This window comes from Maylandia zebra, linkage group LG18 (genome assembly GCF_041146795.1).
Source record: "Maylandia zebra isolate NMK-2024a linkage group LG18, Mzebra_GT3a, whole genome shotgun sequence".
In the NCBI taxonomy this organism is placed as follows: Eukaryota; Metazoa; Chordata; class Actinopteri; order Cichliformes; family Cichlidae; genus Maylandia; species Maylandia zebra.
In genome coordinates this window covers 26863975-26870040 of record NC_135184.1, presented here as the reverse complement: position 1 = coordinate 26870040, position 6066 = coordinate 26863975, and the positions used below count along the sequence as shown (strand labels likewise).

The following is a 6066-nucleotide window of genomic DNA, read 5'->3' as shown; positions in this document are numbered from 1 at the left end:
TGTTCCATTCTTGTCTGTTACAGGATTCAGTTCAACAGTCCTGGATCTTTGTTTTTCATTTTATGATGGGACAAATGTTTTCCATTGGTGAAAAGGTCTGCACTGCAGGTACGCCAGTTCTACTGTTCTACTCTGAAGCCATGCTGTAGTAACAGCTGCAGTATGCGATCTGACCACAGAACACTTTTTCACTTGACCTCGGTTCATTTAAAATAAGCCCATGCAGCGATGTCCATGACAGAATCATACCTGTTTTAATGCCTCTTTGTGCAAGAAACTATTATCACACAGTAAGATTCTACAAATCATTGCACATTGAGTCAAGGTAAGAAACACCGGAGACCAATCAACAGAATATATGTGGGACTAACGGCATGGCTACCCACATTCTGACTTTGCAGGAGACCTGATGCAACCACTAACCACAGTTATTATAGCTGAATGATTAGAAGATTACATAAATTAACTATCTGTCACGGCGACGGATGGCCGGTACTGAATAGGACTCAGGTGCAGAAACCCAGAGCGGAGACAGTAGATGATTTAACAGTTTATTACGGTTAAGTGCAAGGGGGGAAAAAAAAGGAAACGTGGCAAAGACAGAAAATGACGAGACGTGGAGCCTTGGTGTGGCGTGCCCAGGGGAACGTGGCTAGGGCGAGGGAACGAGGCCTGAGAAGTGGAACGGAGCTGAGTGGGGAACAGTCACACTGAGGGGAGAGGATATAGGAGTTAGGCAGGTAGTGAAGGCAGCTCAGAAGTGGCCAGTATAAGAGCAGCAATTCTTACTTGCAGTTAGGGACCTGGAGTGTTTGAGAGGGGGATGATGAAGATCCAGGGGAGGCTGAGTGGCGTGGAAAGGCTGACCTGAGATCCGGGGCTCCAGATGGAGTGTGATGGCAGGAGGGCAGGCAGGTGAGGCACAGAGGGATTTCCAAAATGATCACTAGGTATCCCGAGTCCGGAGGTGGAGTGAGTCAGGGTGGGTACAGCAACTGTAGTACAAAAGAGTCTTTGTTAGTAAGATAAATCACAGCGAGAATTTGAAACACAAGACCTGTTACCAACATGGGTTGATGACGAACTGGCAGTGAGTGAACATCGATGTGTGGTTTAAATCCCTCTGGCTTGATAGCCTGCAATAGGCTCCAGGTGTGCAGGAGCTGGAGTTGGCCCTGCCCAGGGGCGGATCCCAGGTCAGTTCAGGAGCCTAATGGAAACTCCAGCCACCCACCGTAGACCATGACACTATCTTGAGCTGCATTTTCCATCAAAAGTAATTGCCAGTGTAGAACAGATCTAGATTATATAAATAGCCTAACTGAAAATATTAAATACGGTACCTGCAGTTGCCCATCTGTTTATTGCTGGGAGATCCTGTTAATGGTTCCATCTGATCTTCTGTAAAGTTTACAGAATGTGTGAAGCCATGCAGTTAGTCCCACATACATTCTCCCAATTGGTCTGCAGTGCTTCTTACTTTGACACTTGTTCCGCCTTGTGCAGAGGCAACATGTATTGATTCGTAGAATGTGACTGTGTGTGTCAGTAGTTTCTCACGCAGAGAGGCAGGGGAGTTTGCACTCAGACCAGCTTCACTGATTTTATTGTGGAGGAGTGCACTCTGAGAACAATTTGGATTGCAGACACTGAGTGGCTGCTGGAGGCAATCTCCTCGTGGCATCGGCATCGTCATCAGTGTCATCCAAACAAAATACATACTATATTAGCTATTTGTATGCTTGTGTTTGGTGCTTTTGTATTCACGCAGTATTAGATCTTATGTCACACTCAAACTGGTAAATGAATATTTTTGTCTGTCAGACATGCTTGCCATCTTTCACAAAGTCATTGGGAAGGAGAAGTCATGTAAATGTAAGCAGATAACATCAATCAAGGTGGTGTGTACAGCATCAGAGTTATAGACCTGCTCAATAGAATTTAAGTATGACTTAAATTATTTACCACAGTTTTGTTATGAACTGTAAACACCTATATCACTGACTATTTACTGCAGTGTGAACTGTCCTAGCGTGTGTTGAGCTCATTGATCCAATTGTACATCTTGAGAAATTGTCTCTCCTTTTTGTCTCCTGCTTTGCATCTACAGTCTAAGAAAGATACGACTTTTATAAATGTGGTTACATTTCTGAGTCTACTATCGGTTTATGGTTGTTAATATGCAAAGCATGATGTTTTTTGTAAGGTATCCAAGATCTAGTTGTTTTTATTCATGATTGCTATTTGATTGACTGTCGTGTGTGATAGGCAGGTGGAAAGGCCCTGCAAGTGTTAGAGAAAGAAAATTAATATATATAACAAAAAATAAAAGCAATTTTAATTGATGGCCTTGCTTGAAGTGCGAGTGTTCTCCTTCACAATCTTACCTTCCGGCAAGAACTCACAGTTTAAACAGGGTACGGCTAGACTCAGATTTCCTCACAGGTTGATATTATGACACTGAAGACATCGAGGTCTTCATACCTCTATCAGACTTCAGAAGCAGTGCGTTCAATGCTTCTGATCTCACCAGCTGACACCGAAGGCACTCTGCTCATCCTGCCTGTATATACTTTGCACAAGCTGATCTGAGGTTTTTAAGGTTGTGTTCTAGCTTTCATCCTGTTTCCTTTATTTCTGTATAGCTGACTTAAAGCTTATGTCCAGTATGTACACTGGACATGTGGAGAGAGGAGAGTTTGCAATCCCAGTAACATGTTTTAAAAAAACACATCATTACTATTTGAGCTTGAGCGAGCATATAGGGTTAAGGTGTGGCCACACAAGCCAATTAAGAAAGACAGAGCAACCCTTTATTTTAGTAGCTCACTTAATGCAAAGAGGAAAACTTAGTAGTAGTGCTCTATGATAATGATTGAATACCAAGTAAATACAGAGCCAGTATTGCTGATACCAGTACTGATCCTGATACATATACAGTGGGGCAAAAAAGTATTTAGTCAGCCACCGATTGTGCAAGTTCCCCCACCTAAAATGATGACAGAGGTCAGTAATTTGCACCAGAGGTACACTTCAACTGTGAGAGACAGAATGTGAAAAAAAAATCCATGAATCCACATGGTAGGATTTGTAAAGAATTTATTCGTAAATCAGGGTGGAAAATAAGTATTTGGTCAATAACAAAAATACAACTCAATACTTTTTAACATAACCTTTGTTGGCAATAACAGAGGTCAAACGTTTACTATAGGTCTTTACCAGGTTTGCACACACAGTAGCTGGTATTTTGGCCCAGTCCTCCATGCAGATCTTCTCGAGAGCAGTGATGTTTTGGGGCTGTCGCCGAGCAACACGGACTTTCAACTCCTGCCACAGATTTTCTATGGGGTTGAGGTCTGGAGACTGGCTAGGCCACTCCAGGACTTTCAAATGCTTCTTACGGAGCCACTCCTTTGTTGCCCGGGCGGTGTGTTTTGGATCATTGTCATGTTGGAAGACCCAGCCTCGTTTCATCTTCAAAGTTCTCACTGATGGAAGGAGGTTTTGGCTCAAAATCTCACGATACATGGCCCCATTCATTCTGTCCTTAACACGGATCAGTCGTCCTGTCCCCTTGGCAGAAAAACAGCCCCATAGCATGATGTTTCCACCCCCATGCTTCACAGTAGGTATGGTGTTCTTGGGATGCAACTCAGTATTCTTCTTCCTCCAAACACGACGAGTTGAGTTTATACCAAAAAGTTCTACTTTGGTTTCATCTGACCACATGACATTCTCCCAATCCTCTGCTGTATCATCCATGTGCTCTCTGGCAAACTTCAGACGGGCCTGGACATGCACTGGCTTCAGCAGCGGAACACGTCTGGCACTGCGGGATTTGATTCCCTGCCGTTGTAGTGTGTTACTGATGGTGACCTTTGTTACTTTGGTCCCAGCTCTCTGCAGGTCATTCACCAGGTCCCCCCGTGTGGTTCTGGGATCTTTGCTCACCGTTCTCATGATCATTTTGACCCCACGGGATGAGATCTTGCGTGGAGCCCCAGATCGAGGGAGGTTATCAGTGGTCTTGTATGTCTTCCATTTTCTGATGATTGCTCCCACAGTTGATTTTTTCACACCAAGCTGCTTGCCTATTGTAGATTCACTCTTCCCAGTCTGGTGCAGGTCTACAATACTTTTCCTGGTGTCCTTCGAAAGCTCTTTGGTCTTGGCCATGGCGGAGTTTGGAGTCTGACTGTTTGGGGCTGTGGACAAGTGTCTTTTATACAGATGATGAGTTCAAACAGGTGCCATTCATACAGGTAACGAGTGGGGGACAGAAAAGCTTCTTACAGAAGACGTTACAGGTCTGTGAGAGCCAGAGATTTTCCTTGTTTGAGATGACCAAATACTTATTTTCCACCCTAATTTACGTATAAATTCTTTACAAATCCTACCATGTGGATTCATGGATATTTTTTTTTCACATTCTGTCTCTCACAGTTGAAGTGTACCTCTGGTGCAAATTACTGACCTCTGTCATCATTTTAAGTGGGGGAACTTGCACAATCGGTGGCTGACTAAATACTTTTTTGCCCCACTGTAACTTATAAAGGCAGCTCATGTAGTGGAGAGCAGTGACACCTAATTTATAGAATTAGAATAGAATTCAACTTTATTGTCATTGCACATGCACAGGTACAGGGCAACGAAATGCAGTTTGCATCCATCCAGAAGTGCTTTAGTGATATAGATATATTACAATATATATTAGCAATAATATAGATATGTGAGTATATTACAGAAATGGGTCTATTATGTTATAATGTACACGGTATGAAGTATGTTGTGAATATTCTATAACTATAAGTATGTACAGGCTGTAGTGAGTACAAGCTATGTACAGGATATGAACAGGATATAAATATGAAAAACTATACAGAATATGAAATAAATAACTTTACAGAAATCTGAGATATACAGTTATACAGAAATGGGAACTATGCAAGTTGTAAACAGTTGTAGGGTTAAAAATTATCGTGTGCAGAATGATTATTTACAGAGCTATACAGTAGTGCAGTTAAGATAAGTGAGATATGTGGATGATTTCTACAGAGGCTATATAAAGTGCTGGTGGTTGTGAGTGGTGGTTCAGTCCATGTTATTATTGTGTGTTTGAGGGTACAGTTGTCCATTGTGTGTGTGTGTGTGTTCAGTCCATGTGTGTTGGGGGAAAACTCTGTAAAAGACCCAGGAGAAATAAAGACACAATGAGACAAAGTTACTTTCTTTATCAAACGTGTACACGGGTGAGCTGCTAAGAACAACTCACACCATGCACAGTGGCTTGGTAATTTTTATAGGAAAGACAGTGAGAACAGGATAAGAAAATACAAAACAAATAAAATAAACAACTCCATATGTGGCGCTAGTCTCGTCAGCAGAGAGCTGGGAGAAGGCTGTGAGAGATAAAACAATCTAAAACAATATGTCCCAAAACAGTATGTCTTTGCTGAGAAAGTCTAAAAAGATAATTGTAAACTAATCTAACCATAGGCAAAGGGCAGACAAAAGGCATCTTTGTACATTTAAAAGAAGGTAAAGAAACATAGAATCATTTTTCCTGTAACATTCCCTCCTGTTTTAACTTATTTTAAATGTATACAACAATTGTCTGTGAAGGTTATTTATTAAGCATCTTTAGCAATTTTTTAATTTTCAAAATGTCAGCATAGCAGAAATGGAAGTCATTTGGTCTAAAGAATAAAACAAAAGAAAATAATAAAAAGAAAAACATAGTAAATGAAAATCATAGTAAATGAAATAACAAGTGGAATAAACAAGAAAAAATAATAAAACTAAAACTACAAAAAATAAAAGGATGAAAACTAAAATGAAAACTTTGTATTTAAAAATGATGAAAACCTAATATGTAAAATGAAAACTTCAAAAAATACAAGGATGAAAACCTTATATTTAAAATGATGCAAACCTTAAATTGAAAACTTTATATGTGAAATGATGAAAACTTCATATTTAAAATGAAAACTTTAAAAAAAAATAAAAGGATGAGAACTTCAAAAATAAAAGGATGAAACCTTTATATTTAAAATGAAAAACTTTATG

General features: G+C 40.4%; 1 long non-coding RNA gene across 1 annotated transcript; it reads right to left on the bottom strand.

The window, feature by feature from the left end:
- Nucleotides 1–538: 538 nt before the first annotated feature.
- On the bottom strand, nucleotides 539–1236 carry LOC143413632 (uncharacterized). Its single transcript, XR_013094251.1, has 2 exons — nucleotides 790–1236; nucleotides 539–710 (listed from the first exon to the last, which is right to left on the bottom strand). It is a non-coding gene; the product is annotated as an uncharacterized LOC143413632 (long non-coding RNA).
- Between the last annotated feature and the right edge of the window lie 4830 nt (nucleotides 1237–6066).